At 49.8% G+C, this 23,876-nt stretch overlaps 2 non-coding genes and 1 pseudogene across 2 annotated transcripts; 2 read left to right on the top strand and 1 right to left on the bottom strand.

Moving 5' to 3' along the window:
* Positions 1-2,861: 2,861 nt before the first annotated feature.
* LOC125967996 (U5 spliceosomal RNA) lies at positions 2,862-2,971 on the bottom strand. Its single transcript, XR_007480989.1, has one exon. It is a non-coding gene; the product is annotated as a U5 spliceosomal RNA (small nuclear RNA).
* Positions 2,972-22,124: 19,153 nt separating this feature from the next.
* On the top strand, positions 22,125-22,290 carry LOC125967999 (U1 spliceosomal RNA). The gene has a single exon (XR_007480992.1). It is a non-coding gene; the product is annotated as a U1 spliceosomal RNA (small nuclear RNA).
* Positions 22,291-23,591: 1,301 nt separating this feature from the next.
* On the top strand, positions 23,592-23,676 carry LOC125967994 (U5 spliceosomal RNA; annotated as a pseudogene).
* The last annotated feature ends 200 nt before the right edge of the window (positions 23,677-23,876 follow it).

Genomic DNA, 23,876 nt, shown 5'->3' with positions numbered 1-23,876 from the left:
TACAAAACAAACTGACAAATAATTGCTTTTTCAAATCAGACTCGTGGAAACTTTTCACATATTTCAAAAATAATTTTAAGAAGATTCTTAAAAGTTCCGACAATTTGCAATGTTAGTATGACATAGATTTAATGCACAATTTGTCGTTGCGGGCCACAGAAAATGATACGGTGAGCCATAACTGGCCCCCGGGCCTCGAGTTTGACACCAGTGGTCTAGGGGTATGAATCTTGCTTTGGGTGTGAGAGGTCTGGGGTTTAACTCCCAGATGATCCCTTCGTTAAAACATTGCTGTTGATCAACTAGCCCCATTTCATCTGAGGTGCATGTCACATGGGCTGTCAATTGAAACGAAACGGGTTGTGTTCATTTACCTTGGGTCTCTTGAATCTGTTGTTTCGATTCTCATCACTTGAATCTGCCGTCATGTGTCATCCATTGCGCCACTCACCCTACAAGACTGTATCGACTGTAAACTTGTGTGGAAAACTGTCATTGTCCAAAGGAAGGCTGCTTAGCAACAGTGACCAGCAGACAAATTCATCAAAGTAATTTGATTATACCATAACCCGGATTCGAATGGAACACAACCATTAACCACTACACGATCATGGCCTGTATGCAGTAGCGTTAAATAAGTTGCGCATATTGGCCATGATCATATAGTGGTTAGTACTCGGTGTTGTGGCTGCAGCAACCCTGGTTCGAATCAGGGTCATGGCATACTCAAATAACTATGTGGAATTTGTCCCTTGCTCACTATTGCTGAACAGCCATCTTTAGGACAATGACGATTTTCCTCACGTTTGCGGTCGATAGCCTTAACTTGTAGGGCGAATGGCGCAATGGATAAAGCATCATGGCATATTCAAATAATGTCACCCATTTTTTTTTTGTTTTTCATTTTTGCAAAAGTGTTACACACAAGTTTATAAGCCACATATTCCCGTGGGGCTCGTGGAGCAATGGATAACGCATCTGTCTACAAATCAAAAGATTCCAGGACTCCTGGCCAGCTCACATACCATTTTGTGGTCAACATTAGCTATGTGTAATTTATGTGAACTTTTGGGTTGAAGTAACTCACAGACACCATCAAAAAATAGTCTTTCCAATTTTGTCTGATCTCAAGTCTTAGGAATCATCGGATCTGCGTAGTTATTGGATAGTTCAACCAACATTTTAACATCGACATTCTTTCATGGTCTGCCTGGGTGTCGTGGCTGAAGTTCCTAGAGAAAAGACCCTAAACATGCAACTGCATATTGGCCATAATATAGCAATGAGGCGGCTGCAACCCCAGTTTGAATCTGGTTAATAGCAGAATAAACTTGTTGCAGTTATTTTTTATTCACCCTAAACAGTCTTACGTTGGACCATGACAAATTTACATACACACAAGCTTACAGAAAATGACAACTTCCCGTGGGGCTAGTGGCTTGTTTCTTGCTCTGAACAGACAGGCAAAACGATTCCTAGCATTTACTAATCAAGTCCTAACCAATTCCTGTGTGTATGGGGGGGCAAAGGAACCAATCAGATGGCCCGAATCCATGCATGGCGGATGATGGCAGTGACACAGATATTTGAGAAGTGAAATGAAGTTTATAGGATTTGCAGACAGGGTGCAATCATTATTTAAACAAAAGTAGGCAGGTGCATACATTTGGAAACTCCAACAGAAAAATGACAGCAATATTTAGTAGATCCTCCTTTTGCAGAAATAACTGCCTCTAAACCAGTGGTTCTTAACCTGGATTTGGTCAAACTCTAGGGGTTCGGTGAGTCGGTCTCAGGGGTTCAGCAGAGCCTCCACTGCGGAGGTCCGAACACACCAGATTTATAAATTCGTGATAAAGCATATCTGAACTGGTCTCGCAAAGGCAATAGCAGAAGTCACACCGATTTGGTGGTATGTCATTTGTCGTGAATTCATGCATTGTGTTGGTTTTATTCTTTCAGCAAGGTGGTGTTCATGCACTTCTGCATGAGTTCCGCTCTATTCTGGCCCAACTCTTTCGGTGCAGCCGTTGTACATATGATGACCCTGGAAAGTTCTTGGCGAATTATCCATCTTTGCCTTTCATGTTCATCGGGTCTACCATTTTAATAGGTATCTACACTGTGTATTTGGATAGAGACTGCTGAAAGGGGAAGCATATATGCCTCGTGAACTATATTTATTACTGCGGGTGAAGAAGAGTGAACAAATAAGTCATCAGACAAGTTTGCCGATTTATTAGTGCCCAGAAGAGCAGCACTCTGTTCCGTACTGTAACCTGTTAGGTTTGATCCCAGTTCTTTATCTTTAATGCTCGATATGCTAACAGCAATTACCAAGAGGCAGCCTTCACAGTTTAACTATTTGATGTATGCCAGAATGATCGATGCACAGCTGTGGAGCCCTTTCTGCGAGATGCGAAAGAAGGTCCCTCTCCCAGCGCCAAGGTTCCTGCTCTTATACTACTCTGGGCCGCCTTTCTGCAAGGAGGCGACTCTGCCTAGCCTGTGTGATGACGTGTGACCTTGTAGTCTTAACTGAGAGCGACTTCTACATATGTGCAAAGGGTGTCATAGAGAAGAGAAAGCTAATAAAGCAAGAGAAGGGTTGCAGCGATATAACGGCATAGCTCAAGCTACCCAGCTAATCACATGTGCCAAAGAGGCCTATTCTAACAAACCGTTGCTGAGAATGGGTAGACGGGGAAGCCTGTAAGTGAGTCCGTCACTCGCATACTCCATCGCTTCTCGGCCTTTTGGCTAAAATCAAGTGTAGTCTCGGTTCTTGGGTTTGAGGGATTAAGAGAGCTGATCATAGAAGAGAGAATTTTAACCATAAAAGTGGTGCCAAAGAGGCCTATTCTAACAAACCGTTGGTGAGAATGGGTAGAGATAGACTCTTATTGTTCCTCCCCACGGAAATCTTTAGTAAAAGGCGAAAGATTTATTCCATCTGAAAAGAAAGAGAGATCTGATAATCTGGGTCAAAACGGGCCACGTCACTGCTGGTCTCACCAAATTCACAGGCGGTCTCACACTCAAATTGTAGCAACCAGTCCTTCTAATACAAACAATAGACGTTGATAGATTTACTATACTTACAAGGACTCAACCTAAATAGAAGGTTTAAACAAGTATTTTGTTTTCATTAATGTCTTTTTTACTTTAAACATCTTTGGCGCACAGGATTGTAGGTACCTGATCAAACCTTCTTTCAAACAGCGTCACCTATCGATTGGGCGTCTATTATGAGTATTGAAGGTAAAAACAGTTGTATGTCTTGGTACGTGTACTTTTGGTATGAGAGAATGGGAAATGATCCCATCTCTGTGTTTTATTTGAAAACGTGTGATTTCATAACTTTATTCAAATCGGGAAACAAAATACGATCGTAATTTCTCAAATGATTTCTCAAATTTCAGAAGTGCTCTATATCTCTCGTGTCGCAAATAATTGAGGCTTTTCTCGTTGCTGGCATGGTTTGGAGTGTAATTTACCTCCACTGTGATGGTGGCGTTCGATATTTGACATTTGAATATAAATCTGTCAATTTACTTTAGAAAGTAAATGTTGTTTTCTAGAAATCTATACTGAGATGTATGAGGAACAACAATCGGGCGTATTCTTAAAAAGACAGACCTACAGCCGACAAAAAGGTTTTGATACGTTCATATCATATGACGAGTCAGGAACGTGGTAATTCCATATTATTTTGCATTGACTAATTTGGTTAATACAGTTTAGCAAGCAAATGCACAGTTCCATAGTACAGTTAATAACATGCTCAAAAGCATTCAGTGTGTCACAGCACCGCAGACCTAAACTCCATGTACGTACGACTGCGTGTGATTTTTGTTTTAATCAGAAAGACCAGGGGAGAGCGCGAACGCAGTCCACGACTGTTGTGTTTATACGGAGTAGAGATGAACACGAATGCAACTTCTTTATTCAGCAACTTTTTATTTTCTCCCCACTCATGTCTTACATAGCAGTACAATGCCCCTGGCGCACCACAGAGCCCCCAACTGTCAACATTATTTGAGACCTCCAATAACAAACTATAGAATATTATAGTTTCAACATACGATAATACCACATCTCCCTTTTTCCAGGGATCATAGGGTAGACTGCCTTTGTCTCGTCAGACCTTAGAGCAGTGGTTCTTAACCTGGGTTCGATCGAACCCTAGGGGTTAGGTGAGTCGGCTTCAGGGGTTCGGCAGAGCTGGTATGTCATTGCCCCGCCCCCGCCCCGCTACCCCCCCCCCCCCCCGCCCCCCCGCCCACGGATGGCTGAACACACCTGAATATCGTGTAAATTCGTGATAACGCATATCTGAACTGTTCTTGCAAAGGCAACAGCAGAAGTCACACTGATTTGCTGGTATGTCATCCCCCCCTATATAGAGGGGTTCGGTGAATGTGCACATGAAACTGATGGGGTTCGTTTAACTCGCCCCCCAAAGAGGGGTTTGTTGAATGCACATATGGACCTGATGGGGTTCGGTACCTCCAAAAAGGTTAAGAACCACTGCCTTAGAGGATTATTCTGCCTCTTGTGTAGAAAGGTCTGTTCCTAACTTTTGCCAAGGTCTTTCAGGGCACCCTGATGGCACGAGTGCCTCTTTTGGGTTGTGTCGCTCTTGTATGCATGTCCTGCAGTTCAGTACCATTTTGTTCACTTGCTGGCTGAGTCCCGGCCACCACACAGATTGACGTGCACGTGATTTACATTCCAGGACACCTAAGTGTCCTTCGTGTAATTTGAACAGCACGTCGTTCCTCATTGCGGAAGGTATTACCAGTCGTGTGTCCTTTAGCATCTTTCACTGTTAATGTGGCTCGCTCCGGCCAGTCATTTTTTAGCGCTGGTTCCTGTTTTGCATGTGCTGGCCATCCTTCCATGCACATGGTCATGACACGCGAGCAGACACTGTCGGCTTTCAACTGCTCTTTCAGGTTTTCTGTATATGATGAGCTGACAGGTAGACTCTCAGTGACACAGTCCACAAATATGTTTGTGCTCTCCATCAGCTCCTGGTCATCAGTGGACATGCGTCATTTTACAGGTTGCACGTGAAAGTGTGTCTGCTGTCCAAAGCGACTTTCCTGGTACGTGCACGATGGAGTATGAGTAGCGCATCACCCTCATCCTGAAACCCTGGATTCTCTGTGGCAAAAGATCCAGTGCTTGGGCTCCAAGCAGGATGAGAAGGGGTTTATGGTCGGTCTCCAGGCAAAACTCCTTTCCAATGAGGAAATCCCGAAACCGTTCACAGGCCCATGTGAGGCCCATGTGAGGCCCAGAGCTTCCTTCTCCACCTGTGTGTATCGTTGCTCAGTTGGAGTGAGTGACCGTGATGCGTAAGACACAGGCTTCCATCCTTCCCCTCATTTCTGAAGAATTACGCCCCCCAACCCATATGATGATGCATCAGCAGATACTTTGGTGTCTCTGCCCGGGTCATACATAGCCAGCACCGGAGGAGAGGACAGAGCTTTCTTTAGGTCTTCAAATGCTGCTTTTGTCCTTTTGGGGCACGACCACCATGCCGGCACACCAATCAGTTGGCTCCTTCACCCGACTAATGACGCCCAGAGCTTCCATGCGCTGGAGCTCTCTCTTGACTTCACCCACCAGTGGTAGTGGAATCCTCCTGGTTTTTTTTACTGAATATGGCACGGCACCTGGCTTGACCTTTATGGTGTATGTTTGTTGTAGCTAACCCAGACCGCTGCGCAACTTGGGGTAACTTGCCTTGAAAGTCTCCATGTCTATGCTGTCGACTCGGATAAGCAAGCCAAGAAATGTGCTCTGGTTTTGATCAATATATCAGTGTTTTTTTTCATTTGCCGTTCTCATCCCTGATGTTTAGCTCTGCTTCAAAATGAGGCTTGTCATCTTTCTGTGGCAACTGTGATTTTTTTCTGTGGCTCATCACCTGACACCTACCCACAGTTTGCGGTGTATTTGTCTCCCTAGACTCAATATATATATTTGTGTGTGTATATATAAACAGTGATCTCCAAGAACCACCATCATGTGTTTTTTTTTTTTAACAACGATTACTTCTAGAACATTCCTTGAAAATAATACGTCCTCATCAGTGAGTTGTTTTAGAACAGGCCTGTCGGCTACTCATGTGGTAGTTGGGGGCTGCCTTTTGCCGATGGGCACAACTGTAGTGAATGCAAACTTCCTGTGTTGCAGAGAAGAACCAGCGGACACACATAGTCATTGCTTTTCTTTTTGTACCTTTAATCAGAAATCTGCTATTGGCTGTAATGAAGATTTGGCACACAAAACGTACCTATATTCCTGGACTTGGACTCGGTCGGACTCTGTCATTTTTGCCGGACTCGGACTCAGACTCGGTGCTGATTTTGACCGAGTCCACCGAGTCCGACAATAAAAAAATCACGTTCAATTTTATTTTCATCATGCTGCTCAGAATGCGAGTAGGAATACTGTCCACAGCCCTGCTTACGATCAATGCGGCCACGTTGAGTTGCACTTAGGCTAATGTTTACATTATGTACCAATGTCAAGGACGATTATGTCACCCAGCTTATATCATTGATGTGTTTCGATAGTTGTGGGGTCGTCACTAATTATTTGTGTTTAGATAAATGTCTGAGCTATAATGGTGTAATTAATGATTAAAAAATATTATCTTACATGTCCCGTGTTTCAGAATGGTTATTTAATTGGGCAAGAGTGTTTTCAAGCGTTTTGCCTCATGCCAATGGCACTCAGGGCTAAGGGTGGGCTTCAATGACCATTTTTGTAAAGCCACGCATTTAATACCATGTCAAATAATATATTAGAGTGTAGGTTATGTTCCAATGTATCCACTTCTATCGGTTAAATTGTCAACCGTACATTTATGACTATGCCTCGAGTGATCTACGTTATGAACTAGCACAACTCCGGTGGGGCAGGGAAAATGTTATCGATCCGACGTCCGATTGGAACGTCGCCTCACTTTTACGTCCGCCCTCTCAGCAAGGGATCCTATATAAGCCGAACCAGCCAGTGTGAAAGCAGTTGCGTTCGTTCTGATAGATTTTGATCTAAATTAGCCTTGACTAAAGACGAAGCAGTCACATGAATTAACGGAAAAAATTGACAGCCGGACTGGGACCCGGACTCGGACTCGGTGGTCAAGAGGCCGGACTCGGTGCAAAAATCCGACCGAGTCCACAGCCCTGGCTCAAACCTCATTGAATAAAGTACATAAGCAGACAAGTATATTCACATATTAAATAAATAAAAGAAACATTTTAAACATATAATTATACCTACACACCAAATCAATAAAGAAGACATTGTCACGTGCTGGTGCCACCGGCGACAGGACCACGCCCCCCTGTCAATGGAATCGCCGTCACCTGCCACGGGCTCATGGACAGCACTATATCAGCGCCGCCAGCGCAGACCTGAGTGTCAGTCTGTCCCTTGATGCTGCCTTGCTCATCAGTCCCGAAGCTACGGACCCGCTTGACTACTTGGAACCCCCGCAGAATCGTTTGTCCTCTCCAGCCCGATCGCCGCTCCAGCGCCCGCTGTTCCCATCATCCCCTTCTCCAATAAAGTCCGTCGCTACGCACTTGGCTGTACTGTCCGTTCCCTTACAGTACAGACTGACCAACGCTATGCAGCCAGCGAACGACGAGACGGCATTGAGTCGACTGGAGCGAGCCGAGACCGCCGTCAGCAGCCCGTCTGCCGACATCCGGCACCTGATCAAGGTTGGTCAGCAGCAACAGCTACAGCAGCAGGAGATGGCCCAAGCCCTCCAGAGACTGTCGGTGGCTGCGTCCCCGGCTGTCACGGTACCCCCGCACCGCTCGTCTGCCGAGGCCAGGACGCTCGTGGACGTCCCGGAGCCCCGCCTTGGCAACATCGAGAAGTTTAACGGCGATCCCAAGCACGTGAGGGCATTCGTGACGAACTGCCGCATAATGTTCAGCCTCCAGCCAATCACGTTTTCGTCGGAATCAGCCAAGGTCGGGTTCGTCCTAACCCACCTCACGGGCGAGGCGCGGCTGTGGGGCCTGGCCGAATATGAAAGGATGGCCCCGGCTTGCGATTCCTTCGACGCCTTCGCGGAGGAATTGCTCCGCCTGTTCGACCTGGGATCCGCCGCCGAGGACGCCGCCGAGGAACTGGCGACGCTGCGTCAAGGTAGCCGATCGGTCGCAGAGTACGCCCTTAAGTTCCAGACGTTGGCCGGCAGCAGCGGATGGAACACGCCGGCGCTCGTTAGCACCTTCCTAAACGGACTCGCTGAGTACATGAAAGATGGACTGGTTGCGTACGATCGCCCGCGAACCCTGAGGGGCGCGATGGACTTGGCGGCCCGAGTAGACCGGCGGATCCAGACGCGGCGGCGCGATCGGGAGAGGAGGTCCCCGCGAAACCCGTGTGGTCACATTCCTCCGTCTGCTGGGGACCCGCCAACCACACCACCCGCCGAGCCCATGGATCTGGGAGGGGCTCGGGTTCCCTCGGAGGAGCACCGTCGACGCCCCTCACTGGGCTTGTGTTTTTACTGTGGGGAGGGGGGCCATCGGGTGGCGGGGTGCCCGTTAAAGAGGCCGGAGCTCACGCGGCGTCGGGGGATCCGCGTGAGCTCGACCAGCACCGGCTCTCCCAGCCCCAGCACGCTCACGCTACAGGCACGCGTCCAGCTCGCGGCGGGCGACCAGAACGTGGCGGCCTTGGTGGATTCCGGCGCGGAGGGGAACATCATGGACATTAGCCTGGCACGCAAGTGGGGTGTCGGCTTCCTCCCTCTGAGCCCGTCTATTCCCGCACGTGCCATTGATGGCCGTCTGATCGGCGAGGTGGCTTTCGTGACGGAACCAATTAAGTTATTGCTCTCGGGCAATCACCACGAGACCATCCCGTTTTTTCTTCTCTCCCTCCCAGGACAGCAGCTCATACTGGGGCACCCTTGGTTGCGGCAGCACAACCCGGTGCTGGACTGGGAGGTGGGGGTTGTTCGGCAGTGGAGCGAACGCTGCCATCAGGCGTGCCTGAAGGCGGCCACCAGCCCACTCAGCAGAGCCCCGCCGAGGTACAGTCCCGACATCCCCAATGTCCCAGCGTTTTATCACGAGCTCAAGGAGGTTTTTAGTAAAGCCAGGGCCACTTCTCTTCCTCCACACCGGTCCTACGACTGCGCTATCGAGCTGTTACCCGGCACCTTCCCTCCCAAAGGACGCGTCTACTCCCTGTCCGCTCCTGAGCGCCGGGCTATGGAGGAATACATCCGGGAGTCCCTGGCAGCCGGTATCATACGACCGTCCTCTTCACCTGCGGGAGCGGGGTTCTTCTTCGTGAAGAAGAAGGAGGGCACGCTACGCCCGTGTATCGACTACCGGGGACTAAACGAGATCACTGTGAAGAACCGATACCCTCTGCCTCTTCTGTCTTCCGCCTTCGAGAGCCTTCAGGGAGCCACCATTTTCACCAAGCTGGATCTTCGCAACGCCTACCACCTAATCCGCATCCGGGAGGGAGACGAGTGGAAGACGGCTTTCAACACCCCGAGCGGACACTACGAGTACTTGGTGGTTCCGTTTGGGCTCACCAACGCCCCAGCGGTTTTCCAGTCACTGATTAATGACGTGCTACGAGACATGCTGGACAAATTTGTGTTCGTTTATTTAGACGACATCCTCATTTTCTCACGCTCGCTCCCTGAGCACATCAAGCATGTACGGGCGGTGCTGCGCCGTCTCCTTGAGAATTCGCTCTACGTGAAGGCGGAGAAGTGCGAGTTCCACGCCTCCTCTGTCAGATTCCTCGGCTATGTGGTGCGTGAGGGATCCATCGAGATGGACCCTGGGAAGGTGCAAGCGGTCACGTCATGGCCTGTTCCCGAAACACGCAAGCGACTGCAATAGTTCTTAGGGTTCGCGAACTTTTATCGCCGTTTTATCCGTGGATACAGCACAGTGGCCGCGCCCCTCACCTCCCTTACCAGCCCCGCCTCCCCGTACAAATGGACGGAACGGGCAGAACGGGCATTTCAGGAGCTTAAGAGGAGGTTCACATCCGCTCCCATCCTCAGGGTTCCCGATCCCGACAGACAGTTCGTGGTAGAGGTGGACGCCTCGAACGTGGGTGTCGGGGCGGTGCTGTCTCAACGTAGCCACCAAGACGATCGCCTCCACCCGTGCGCCTTCTTTTCTCGCCGTCTGTCGGCCTCGGAACGAAACTATGACATCGGGAATCGGGAGCTCCTCGCCGTCAAGTTGGCCTTGGAGGAGTGGCGGCATTGGCTGGAGGGCGCCACCACTCCGTTCATCGTCTGGACCGACCACCGCAACTTGGAGTATCTGCGATCGGCCAAGAGGCTGAACGCAAGACAAGCACGGTGGGCTCTGTTCTTTGACCGGTTTGAGTTCTCTCTTTCCTATAGACCGGGTTCCCGTAACGCGAAGGCGGACGCCCTGTCGCGTTTGTTTCCTGGGGGGGAGGAGGGACAGGGTCCGCCTCCCACTATCCTCCCGAGCTCAGTTCGGGTGGCGGCTCTTACATGGGAGATCGAACGCCAAGTGGAAGCCGCATCACGCGATCAACCCGGCCCCAGCAACTGCCCGGAGGGTCGCCTGTTCGTCCCTGAAGGTCTGCGGTCGTCCGTGCTGCAATGGGCGCACGACTCACGCCTGGCCTGTCATCCCGGCGCGGCACGCACGAGGTACGTGGTGGCACAGCGTTTCTGGTGGCCCACCTGGCAAGTGGACACCAGCGATTACGTCAGAGCCTGCTCAATTTGTAACCGCTACAAGACGTCTACTCGTCCTCCGGCCGGGCTGCTTCAACCCTTGCCGGTCCCCCAGCGTCCCTGGTCTCACCTGTCGATCGACTTTGTCACGGGCCTCCCCCCCTCTGAGGGAAACACGGTGGTCCTCACGGTGGTGGACCGTTTTAGCAAAATGACGCATTTCATCCCTCTGCCTAAGCTCCCATCTGCGAAGCAGACGGCGTCCATCATGGTGCGGGAGGTGTTTCGCCACCACGGTCTCCCACAGGACATCGTGTCAGACCGAGGACCTCAATTCGCTTCCACCTTCTGGACGGAGTTCTGCCGACTCCTCGGCGCCACGGCCAGCCTCTCCTCGGGGTTTCACCCTCAGTCCAACGGTCAAGCGGAGCGCCTGAACCAGGAACTGGGCAGGTCTCTCCGATGCATGGCCGCCGGGGACCAGCGCGGGTGGGTCCAACAGCTTCCCTGGGTAGAGTACGCTCACAATTCCCTCCCCAGCTCGGCTACTGGACTTTCGCCTTTCCACTGCGTCTTCGGGTACCAGCCACCCTTGTTCGCCCACCAGGAGCGTGGTGCGGCGTGCCCGTCGGCCCAGGCTTGTGTCCGCCGTTGTCATCGCGCCTGGGCGAGGGCCCGGGTCACTCTTCTCCGCTCTGTTTCAGGCTACGCCCGCCAGGCGAACAAGCACCGGACACCGGCTCCGGAGTACAGAGTGGGGCAGCGTGTGTGGCTCTCGACGCGGGATTTGCCGCTGCGAGCAGGATCCCGCAAACTGGCGCCCCGCTTTGTTGGACCGTTCCCTATTCAGAAGGTGATTGGCCCGGCCGCAGTCCGTCTTCTCCTTCCAGAGTCCCTGAAGGTTCACCCCACGTTCCACGTGTCCCGTGTGCGGCCCATCCATGAGAGCGCGTTGGCGCCGGCGCCCGTTCCGCCGCCGCCGCCCCAGCTCGTTGAGGGGGGCCCGGCTTACGCTGTCCGCTCCCTGCTCCGATCGCGGCGGCGCGGTCGTGGTCTCCAATACCTCGTGGACTGGGAGGGTTATGACGACGCGCACCGCTCCTGGGTTCCGAGCCGCTGGATACTCGACCGTTCGCTCATCACGGAGTTCCATCGCTGCCATCCGGACCAACCGGGTCCTCGGCGCGGGCGCCCGAGGAGGGACGAGGGGAGGTCTTGCCCGCCGGTACCGGGGTCTTCTGCTCCCGTTTCGGCGGTGTGCTGACCCCCCCACCTGGTCGCCCGGGGAATTGCCTTCCTTTTTTGTTTTTTTTGTTTTGTTTTTGGTTCCTGGGGACGTCGGGAGCCGTCCCTTGTGGGGGGGGTTCTGTCACGTGCTGGTGCCACCGGCGACAGGACCACGCCCCCCTGTCAATGGAATCGCCGTCACCTGCCACGGGCTCATGGACAGCACTATATCAGCGCCGCCAGCGCAGACCTGAGTGTCAGTCTGTCCCTTGATGCTGCCTTGCTCATCAGTCCCGAAGCTACGGACCCGCTTGACTACTTGGAACCCCCGCAGAATCGTTTGTCCTCTCCAGCCCGATCGCCGCTCCAGCGCCCGCTGTTCCCATCATCCCCTTCTCCAATAAAGTCCGTCGCTACGCACTTGGCTGTACTGTCCGTTCCCTTACAGACATAACTAGACATTTTTGATAAGTGGTAATGAGAAAGGTTTTTATAACTTTATGATCTGATATATATATTTCTGAGCACTTTGAAATAACAAATGTTTTTTGATATATTGCCTGAATAGCTTAATGACCCTTAAGGAACTGTTCAATGCATGCCTGATGATTTTCTAAATCACGGACACTGCCAAAGTCGTCTAAAAATGTTCAGTACTTGATTGTATCTTATGTTTTGACTAATTCTAGACACCAGTTTTCGATTACTACTGAACGTTCTGGACAGAGGGAAATATTTTGCCTAACAAAGAAAAGATATGGTTGAAAGCATGATTAAACTAAGAATATGATGACGTAAGCAAGTACATGGAGATCAAAAGAACAAACAAACAAAAACATGGTAAGTGGTGAGTACAAACTTTGCATGGTCAGGGAACATTAATAAATAGGTAGATGATGTCACAGCCAAAAGCTCACATAATTCCGTACAAAATGACAAAATTGAAAGAATGATGAATGGATGAGGTGGAACAGTATATGTGCAAGAATGTTTACAGGAAGGTCACTTGGAGATAAAACCAGCAGGTGCCAGAGGGAGACAGCCAAGCCAAAGACGATCGTCAAGGCTGAAAGACGGAAAGGACAACAACAGCCCCCACAAATCGAATCTCCCATAATCAGCACCCAACCCCACGGAACCAGCTCTCACCGAACCAGCACCCACTCCCATGGAATCAAACTCTCCTGTGAACTTGCCCCACCCCAAAGACTCATCACCCATCAAACTCGGCCCACACTGGCCGACTGAATATAAGCTGACCAAAGAACCTTGAAGGTGGCCTTTTCTGAATGGAGACTTTGCGCTCTTGAAAGGCCCAGCGCTGTATTGTACTTTCCTGAAGACAGAGCTTTCTGAACAAGAATTGTGATTGAACTCAACCAACCTGTGTAAGTCTAATTTCTGCTTCAGTGTCTTAGCATTTTCCTAAATCTGAAGAAATCAAACGAGCACACAGTGAGTAAATTGGATAACTGGTGATTGGCAATGACTTTTGCCGTGAGGCGCAGATAGTGCACTCCCTAAATTGTGGACAAAATCCAACAGGTGCATGAACTCAATCTGTTCTTCAACAGATTTGATTCCGCCTCCCCCCCACCCCTTCACCTCGCTCCGCATCTTTTTCTACCACCTTCGACACTCCAGCCCCCCCGCCAGCTCACCAACCCCCTCCCCCGGAGTCACTCTTCTGTCTCCTGTCTCCACTCCATCACCCCGGTCTTCCGACATCCCCCTCTTCTTTACAGATCTTCAGGTTCACTTCAGAAAGATCAAAGCAGGGAAGACCCCGGGCCCAGACGGCATCTGGCCGAGACTGCTCAGGGATTGTGCGGACCAGCTGAGTGGTGTGGTCAGGTACCTGTTCAACCTAAGCCTGAGCCTGAACAAGGTCCCAGTACTGTGGAAGACCTCCTGCGTGGTCCCTGTACCAAAGGTGCCATGCCCCAAGGAGCCTAACCACTTCAGGCCTATTGCCTTGACTTCCCACCTGATGAAGACTATGAAGAGGATCATCCTGGGTCACCTGCGTTCACTCGTGGGAGCGCAGCTGGACCCCCTGCAGTTTGCTTACCTGCCTGGTGTTGGGGTGGACAATGCATTGATTTATTTACTGCACAGAACACTGCTTCACCTGGAGGACAACAGGAGCACTGGGAAGATCATGTTCTTTGTTTTCTTCAGCGCTTTTAACACCATCCAGCCGTCACTGCTTAGGGTGAAGATGGAGAAGGCGGGTGTGGACCAGTGCCTGACTGCATGGACAACGGACTTCCTCACCGACCGGCCGCAGTTTGTGAGGTTACATCGCAGTGAGTCCGACGTGGTGCACTGCAGCACTGGTGTCCCCCAGGGTAGGGTGCTCCTTTCCTTTTCACCCTGTTCACGTCAGACTTTACCCACGACACCGCACACTGCCAAATCCAGAAGTTCTCCGACGACATGGCCATTGTTTGAAATGTCGCAGAGGGGAACGATCTGGAATATAGGTTGGTCATCAAGGACTTTGTCAGCTGGTGTGAGCTCAACCAGCATCAGGTGAACAACACCAGCAAGACGAAGGGGTTGATTGTGAGCTTCGGGAGGACAGCACCCATCTTCACTCCAATGAACATCCAGGGATCGGACAGTGAGGTAGTGGAGAACTACAAATTCCTGGGTGTTCGCCTTAACAACAAACTGGACTGGACTGGACTGATCACACCCATATCCTGTACAAAAAGGGCCAGAGTCGCCTCCATCTGCTGAGGAGACTGAGGTCCTTCGGTGTGTGCAGGGCTCTCCTCCGGACCTTCTATGACTCTATGGTGGCCTCGGCCATCATCTACGCTGTGGTCTGCTGGGGTGGGGGCAGTAGTGACCGGGACAGGGGGGGACTGAATAAGATGCTCAGAAGAGCGAGCTCTGTTCTGGGCTGTCCCCTGGACTCCATTGAGGTTGTGGGTGAGAGGAGGACGTTGATTAAGCTTAAATCCATCATGGACAACACCTCTCACCACCTCCATGAGAGTGTGCGGTTCCTGAGCAGCTCCTTTAGCGGCAGACTTTTGCACCCTCGGTGTAGGAAGGAACGGTTCCTCAGGTCCTTCATTCCCTCTGCTGTCAGACTTTACAACATGCATGCCGCCTGATAAAATGAATGTGTTTCGTCTCTACTAGCAGCACTTGTGTTTATCCTTGTCTGTTATTTACCCTTTTTTGTAATTCTGGCACTTGTTTTATTCTTGCACTCGTATTATTATTGCACTGATATGCGCTGCTGTGACAAGTGAATTTCCCTGCTGTGGGATGAATAAAGTTCAATCAATCAGTCAAGAGTTGGTTCAGACTGAAGTCAAGTTTTTGATTTCAAAGCATGACACGTTAAATTGACTATGAAAGGGATCGTCTGATCCGAAGTCAGGTGCCTTATCCATTAGGCCACATCGCCATGTGAAATACTCCATGTTTTCAGTGTGGCCTTGATAAGACTGTTTAACGGTTCCCAACAAGCAAGGATGCCCAATGTGGGAACCGAACCCACGGCCCTGAGTTTAAGAGTCGCATGTTCTCCCCACTGAGCTAACCAGGCTTTTCGACCTTGGAATTGTTTCATTTTTTCATTTTTTTTGAATGGGTTAGGGGAAATAGAGAAATGTTTTAAGTGTGGCCTCTGAAACACATCTATTGATAAGACTAAAGAATCAAAGGTTCCCGACAAGTGTGGGCTGCCCAATATGGGGATAGAACCCACAACCCTGAGATTAAGACTTGCATGCTCTACCACCTGAGCTAACCAGGCTTCTCCTATTAAGAACTGTTTCATTCTTTCACTTTTTTTAATGGGTTTGGTTCACGAAAACCAGAAGCCACGTTTTAAATCTGGCCTCTGAAACACATTCGTTGATAAGACTAAACATTTAAAGGTTCCCAACAAGTGGCAGCTGTCCAATGTTGTCTCTAGTTGGAAACCCCAGCCCGAGTTGGAAACCCTAATTGGAAACCCTTGCCCCAGTTGGAATTCCTAGTTTGAAACCCTACCCGGAGTTGGAACCCTAGTTGGAAACCCTAGCCCTAGTTGGAAATGCTGGCTCTAGTGTGCAATAGAGAAAGCATTTTTTCTTTTGGTTTTTGTCACTTTGTTGCACTGAAAATGGAGATTGGGGGGGAGTCAGCACAACAAAAAAGAAATCAGAAACCAAAACCTTTCTGACAGTATAGAAAAGAATAATAAATAATACATAGAATAAGGTTTACTGTCTGTGAAGTTGAGTTTAATTGAAATGGCCAGTGGTTGAATCAATTTTACAGTAAAATAGCTCTGTAAAACCAACTATTCATGGCCTCGGTAGCGCAGGCGGTAGCGCGTCAGTCTAGTAAACTGAAAGTCGTGAGTTCAACCCTCACATGGGGCTATGTCTTATTTAGTCCTAACCCTAACTCGAGCCCTTGTTGGAAACCCTAGCCCCAGTTGGAAACCCAACTTTGAGAATGGTCAGACAGAAGTACCTTTTTCTTTTGATGAAGTTCAGTTTGATGGAAATGGCCGGTGGTTGAATCAATTTTACAGTAAAATAGAATTTTAAGACAGGTGCCACAAATTCTCGTTGGCGCAGGCGGTAGCGCGTCAGTGTCGTAATCTGAAAGTCGAGAGTTTGATCCTCACACGGTGCATGATTTATATATATTCCAACCCTAAATCTAGCCCTACCTGTAAACCCTAGTCCTAGTTGGAAATCCTAGCCCTAGCCTAGTTAAGTTTGATCAAAATGGGCGGTGGTTGAATCAATTTTACAGTAAAAAACAATTGCACAAATTGCAAATGCATAGCCTCGTTCGCGGAAGTGGTAGTGTGTCAGTCTCATAATCTGGAGGTCGTAAATTCAACCCTCACACAGGGCACACTTTTATATAGTCCTAACTCTAGCCCGAATTGGAAACCCTCATCCTCGTTGGAAGCCCCAGTTGGAAACCCTGGCCACAATTTGAAACCTTAGTTGGCTTCCCTAACCCGAGTTGGAAACCCTAGTTTCAGAATGCTCAGACTAAAAGTCACTTTATCTTTCTGTGAAGTTCAGTTTGATTGAAATGGCCGGTGGTTGGATCAATTTTACAGTAAAAAAGAATTGTAAAACTGTAAATGCACAGCCTCATTAATGCAGGTGCTAGCATGCCAGTCTCACAATCTAAAGGTCAAGAGTTCGGTCCTCAGGTGGGGCAGACTTTTTATATACCTAGTCCAAACTAGCCCTAACCCTAACTCTAGCCCTAGTTGGAAACCCTAGTCCTAGTTGGAAACCTTAGTTGAAAACCCTATTTTCAGTAGGGAGCAGGTTGCTCAGACTAAAATAACTTTTTCTTCTTTTAAGGGGTAGGGCAGCAAAGTAAGCAGGGATTGTGAATATCAGCAAGCACAGGTTGCTCAACTGGAGTCAAGAGAAACAAATTAAAAATTGTACATCAGATGAAAAATGTGCCTCTTTCTTTTGGCTTTTGTCACTGACATTTGGGGTCACCACAACAAAGATCAAAACAGCACAAAAACAGTTTACCTATATTTTGTCACGTCTCGCCCCCAACTGCTCCACTATGTGTCTGTCTTGGTTTCTGTCTGTGTGCTCGCCCCTCCCCTCCTGTGTGCCCATGATCAGTGTGATTGTTCCCACCTGCCTCTCGTTACCTGTCGTGTATAAAAGTCCTGTCTGCCCCTCTCTCCCTGTCGGATCATTGGTTTTGGTTTTGGTTGCTGTCGTTCGGTGTTGGCGTGCTGTCTTGGTGCCGTCGTGTCCTGCTGTCTTCTTGTTTCACGTCCCGGTCAGTCAAGTTATTGTTTAGGTCATGTCAGTTTACCGAGTCTGTATTTTGAGTTGCTTCGGTGGACCCTGGTCCGGGCTGCACTTGGTCGTCCTGCTCCATGCTCCACACCCGACCGTGACAGAATGATCCGACCATCACAGCGGCCAGCGCTTGGACCACCCTTCACCACCAGCTCCCGCTGCGACGCCCGATCCACATCCGAGCATGTTCCAGCGCCATGGGCTTGCAGCCGCCATCGGATCTTGCTCCAGCGACGCCGGGCTCACGGCCGCCATCGGAATTCCCCCCCGGCGCCATCAGCTCTGCGACCGTCGTCGGACTTCGCTGCCGCGACACCGGACCCGCGGCCGCTATCGGAGTGCCCCCCCGGCGTCATCAGACTCACGGCCGCCATCGGGCTCCACCCCAGCGTCGCAGGACCCGCGAACGTCGCCAGACATCCAAGCCAGCTGCGTCGGACCCGCGATCGTCCCTGGCTCCGCTCCCTCTGCTGCGGCGCGTGATGGCTCTTGCCGCCGCGCACAGCCCCGCCTTCCGAATGTCGCCGATCACTGTACGGACTTTGTGAGTGGCCGCCGATCGCGGTACAGACTTCCCAAGGCGCCGCCCCAGTGCGGTTGTGTTTCCCCGAGTTTCCGCGGAGTGCGGTTCTGTTTCCCCAAGTCGCCGCCCGTGTGCTGTTGTGTTCCCCAAGTCGCCGCCCGAGCGCGGTTCTGTTCCCGAAGTCACCGCCAGAGTGCGGCTCTGTCCCCTAGGTCACCGCCAGAGTGCGGCTCTGTCCCCTAGGTCACCGCCAGAGTGCGGATCTGTCCCCGCAGTCACCGCCCGAGTGCGGATCTGTCCCCGCAGTCACCGCCCGAGTGCGGTTCTGTCCCCGCAGTCGCCGCCAGAGTGCGGATCTGTCCCCGCAGTCGCCGCCAGAGTGCGGATCTGTCCCCGCAGTCGCCGCCAGAGTGCGGATCTGTCCCCGCAGTCGCCGCCAGAGTGCGGATCTGTCCCCGCAGTCGCCGCCAGAGTGCGGATCTGTCCCCGCAGTCGCCGCCAGAGTGCGGATCTGTCCCCGCAGTCGCCGCCAGAGTGCGGATCTGTCCCCGCAGTCGCCGCCAGAGTGCGGATCTGTTCCCCGAAGTCGCCGCCAGAGTGCGGTTCGGTTCCCCCAAGTCACCGCTCGAGTGCGGTTCGGTTCCCCAAGTCGCCGCCCGAGTGCGGTGCGGTTCGGTTCCCCAAGTCGCCGCCCGAGTGCGGTGCGGTTCGGTTCCCCAAGTCGCCGCCCGAGTGCGGTGCGGTTCGGTTCCCCAAGTCGCCGCCCGAGTGCGGCGCGGTTCGGTTCCCCAAGTCGCCGCCCGAGTGCGGCGCGGTTCGGTTCCCCAAGTCGCCGCCCGAGTGCGGCGCGGTTCGGTTCCCCAAGTCGCCGCCCGAGTGCGGCGCGGTTCGGTTCCCCTAGTTTTTTTTTTTTTTGGGACGTCGGGAGACGTCCCTTGTGGGGGGGGTTCTGTCACGTCTCGCCCCCAACTGCTCCACTATGTGTCTGTCTTGGTTTCTGTCTGTGTGCTCGCCCCTCCCCTCCTGTGTGCCCATGATCAGTGTGATTGTTCCCACCTGCCTCTCGTTACCTGTCGTGTATAAAAGTCCTGTCTGCCCCTCTCTCCCTGTCGGATCATTGGTTTTGGTTTTGGTTGCTGTCGTTCGGTGTTGGCGTGCTGTCTTGGTGCCGTCGTGTCCTGCTGTCTTCTTGTTTCACGTCCTGGTCAGTCAAGTTATTGTTTAGGTCATGTCAGTTTACCGAGTCTGTATTTTGAGTTGCTTCGGTGGACCCTGGTCCGGGCTGCACTTGGTCGTCCTGCTCCATGCTCCACACCCGACCGTGACATATTTTCCTCTTTCAATTTGATGATACACTAGACATGAATACCTGTTTAGATTTGAAATCTTATCCATTAGGCCAGATAGCCATACAGGAAATTCTGACAAGTGATAGCAGTGCAATGATTTTTGAGCATATACAGTAAATCTACAGCCTAGATTCAAGTGGAGTTAACTGACTGGATCAGAAGATTAAGGGGTTCAAGTCCCTTCGTTGTCAATTTAATGAATGTCAAGAGGAAAGTAGCCTAGTGGATAATGTGTCTAACATTAAATAATAGTTTTTATTTTGTTTCTGCATTACCCAATACATCTCCTTCACATTGTGACACATTCTCCCATTATCTGTCTGTGTTAGGTAGAGAAAAAGATTTTAAAGGAAAGGTAAGTATTGTTGTGTTGTGTTTTGTTGTATTGTGTGTTGTCATTACCGTATTTTCTGGACTATAAGTCACGTTTCTTTTCATAGTTTGGGTGGGGGGGCGACTTATACTGAGGAGCAACTTATACGTGATTTTTTGTCACAAATTTTCAAAATAAAAAAAAAACGAAAAATGGATAAACGAACCGTGATGTAGCAAGGGATTACTGTAGTTTGAACTGCAAGTGACATCAGCGGCGCGGCGGTTGTTTACTTAAAGGACAAAGGATTCGATCACGGGATGACGAAGATGACGAAGGGCCCCATGTACTACCGGCATCTTTAGTGGCTTTGCTTGTAAGTGACACAGAGGACAGAGAGTTTTTTTTTCCCAATGATCATCACACACACATCTGGGTGTGGTGAGATTTGTCCTCTGCATTCAACCCATCCCCGTGTGATTTTGATCCATCCCCTGGGGGAGAGGGGAGCAGTGAGCAGCAGCGGTGCCGCGCTCGGGAATCATTTGGTGATCTAACACCCAATTCCACCCCTTAATGTTGAGTGCCAAGCAGGGAGGCAATGGGTCCCATTTTTATAGGTATGACCCGGCCGGGGTTTGAACCCACAACCTTCCAGTCTCAGGGCGGACACTCTACCACTAGTTTGAAGGATTTAATGATTTGGAGTGACACAGAAGGTTTGAAAAACTATTATATGTTTCACGCACACCCGGTCCTATTCTATGGAGCTCTCTTCGACCTCTGTGGCTGGAAGTGCCACCTCCAGGGATGGAAGTCCACGCTGCCACACGCCTGGAAGTCGATGCCGGTGCTTGGGGCTGTGTGGCGGTGAACTGTTTATGTTATTGTTATTTGATATATTTGTCATTTTCAAAACTTGTTCAGGAAAAAAAATATTATTCAGTGGTAATGTTGGACGTTTTCAATAAATACAAATTCATACAGTTTTAGGGTTCTCAGGTTAAAAAAGGCAATGCATGCACGGGGGCCCCCAGGGCTGCGTGCTTAGTCCATTGCTCTTCACCCTGCTGACGCATGACTGCACTGCGACCTACAGCGACAACCGCATAGTGAAGTTTGCTGACGACACGACTCTGGTGGGTCTCATCACGAAGGGCGACGAGACTCGGTACAGGTCGGAAGTTGACCTTCTGACCATGTGGTGCAGGGACAACAACCTCCTGCTGAACGTCAATAAGACCAAGGAAATCGTTGTTGACTTCCGGAAGGGTCACACAACACACCTGCCGCTGATCATCGACGGTGCTGTGGTGGAGTGGGTGAGCTGCACCAAGTTCCTGGGGGTGCACATCAGTGAGGACCTCTCCTGGTCCGCAAACACCTCGTCACTGGCAAAGAAAGCTCAGCGCCGCCTGTACTTCCTGCGGAAGCTCAGGCGTGCATGTGCTCCTCAGGCAGTCCTGTCTACATTCTACCGTGGCACCATTGAGAGCGTCCTCACCAGTTGCATCGCTGTCTGGGGTGGTAACTGCACTGAACAGAACTTGAAGGCCCTGCAGCGCATAGTGAATACGGCTGGTAAGATTATTGGTGCTTCGCTCCCCTCCCTGAAGGACATTTACACCTCCCATCTCGCCCGCAAGGCAACCTCGATTGCCAGAGATGTGAGTCACCCGGCTCACTCTTTGTTTGACCTTCTGCCCTCTGGGAAGAGGTATAGGAGCCTGCGCTCCCGCACCACCAGACTCGCCAACAGCTTCTTTCTCCAGGCTGTTAGGGCCCTGAACTCGCTACCCCCTTCTGCGTAGCGTGTGGCACTGTTGCGCTATTTTCTGGAATGTCTGCTGTACGCACACTTGCTCCTTTTTTTGCTCCTCTTATTTATTTATTTATTTGTTGTGTTATTTATTCATTATTTATTCAGCACGCTTTTGTTATACTTGTTTACTTGTTTGTCTGTTGTGGGCCATGTCTTGTCACCATGGGATAGGGGGGAACGAAATTTCGGTTTCTTTGTATGTCTTCGGCATGTGGACAAATTGACAATAAAGCTGACTTTGACTTTGACTTTGACTTAAACAGTTCTACGAATCCTGTTTCATCCACTGAGTGTGTATGTGTGCCACACGTTTTTAGCAATTAAGCCCGTGACTGAAAATGGCGTGTGCGGTAAAGACGTCGGCCCATGATCAAGAAGGTGGTTCACCCCATGTGAGGCTCAGCCATTGCACTACGGTTGTGCTGACCTCTGCAAATTCCCCTACTGTGTGAATCTTGACTGCATTATTTCTGGTAGTGGGGGACTGTGTTCGCGCTCTCCTCTGGTCTTTCTGATGAAAACAAAAATTAAGCGCAGTAGTATGCACATGGAGTTTAAGTCTGCGATGCTGTGACACACTGAACGCTTTTGACTATGTAATTAACTGTACTCTGGAACTGTGTGTCAGGGTTCTCCAGATTATTCTTATCGTATGATTATGTTGGAATGCAGCCTGTAATAAATAACCTAGCTAGATTAGTTTTATGCTTATGTTGGAATGCAACCTGTGATAAATCACCTAGCGTGTCCCATCCTACACAAAGTCGTAAAACACCCCTTGCTATGTTTTGACTAGAGGTCAAGGGCTTTCTCTATTCAGTCCACTCTTACCCCCACCCTGTTTCTCTTAATAAAAATGCTCTTGCAGGAGGCGAGAGTCAGACCTCCATTCGAACATCGCTGTACGCACAGCGACGAATGGACTCTCCACCTGCAGGTGTCTAAAGGGACTTACTCGTCTCCCGTGTGGTTCTTGCAAAATAAGTTGGACTGAGCGAATCTCTAACACTGTGCATTTGCTCGTTAAACTGTATTCACCAAATTAGCAAATGCAAAATAATATGTAATTACCACGTTCCTGACTCGTCATATGATATGAACGTATCAAAACCTTTTTGTCGGCTGTAGGTCTGTCTTTTTAAGAATGCGCCCGATTGTTGTTCCTCATACATCACAAGTATGGATTTCTAGAAAACAACTTTTACTTTCTAAAGTAAAATGACAGAAATATTTTCTAATGTCAAATATCAAACGCCACCAACGCAGTGGAGGTGAATTACACTCCAAACCATGCCAGCAACGTCAAAAGCCTCAATTATTTGCGACACAAGGGAGACATAGAGCATTTCCGAAGTTTGAAAAATCATTTGAGAAATTACGATCGTATTTTGTTTCCCGATTTGTGTTGAATAAAGTTATGAAATTACAAATTTTCAAATAAAACACAGGGATGGGATCATTTCCCGTTCTCTCAGACCAAAAGTACACGTACCAAGACATACAACTGTTTTTACCATCAATAATCAAAATAGACGCCCAATATAATTGAAAGAACGAGCGCCATCAGTGTTCGATCAGATACCTACAATCCTGTGCGCCAACAATGTTTAAAGTAAGTGAGACATTAATGAACACAAAATACTCGTTTAAACATTCTATTTTGCTTGAGTCCTTGTAAGTATAGTAAATCCATCAACTTCTATTGTTTGTATTAGAAGGAATGGTTGCTGCAATTTGAGTGTGAGACCGCCTGTGAATTTAGTGAGACCAGCAGTGGGGTGGCCCGTTTTGACTCAGATTTTCAGATCACTCGTTTCTCTTCAGATCGAATAAATCTTTCGCCTTTTACTAAAGATTTCTGTGGAGAGGAACAATAAAGAGTATACCATTTCCGTGGAGAGGAACAATAAGAGTATATCTCAATTTGTTGATGCTCTGCGAAAGAATATCAATATTGCAACGGATAGCCGCCTATATCATACTCCGTGCAACAATCATACGTTCACATAATTTATACCGGCACGTGTGAACATGTTCACATAAACAGAGAAATTATGCCGAGTGCAGACAGACAATCACGTTTAAAACCTC

This window comes from Syngnathus scovelli, unplaced genomic scaffold (genome assembly GCF_024217435.2).
Source record: "Syngnathus scovelli strain Florida unplaced genomic scaffold, RoL_Ssco_1.2 HiC_scaffold_41, whole genome shotgun sequence".
Classification (NCBI taxonomy): Eukaryota; Metazoa; Chordata; class Actinopteri; order Syngnathiformes; family Syngnathidae; genus Syngnathus; species Syngnathus scovelli.
Note: the sequence above shows the minus strand (reverse complement) of the source record. Positions and strands in the feature narration are given on the sequence as shown.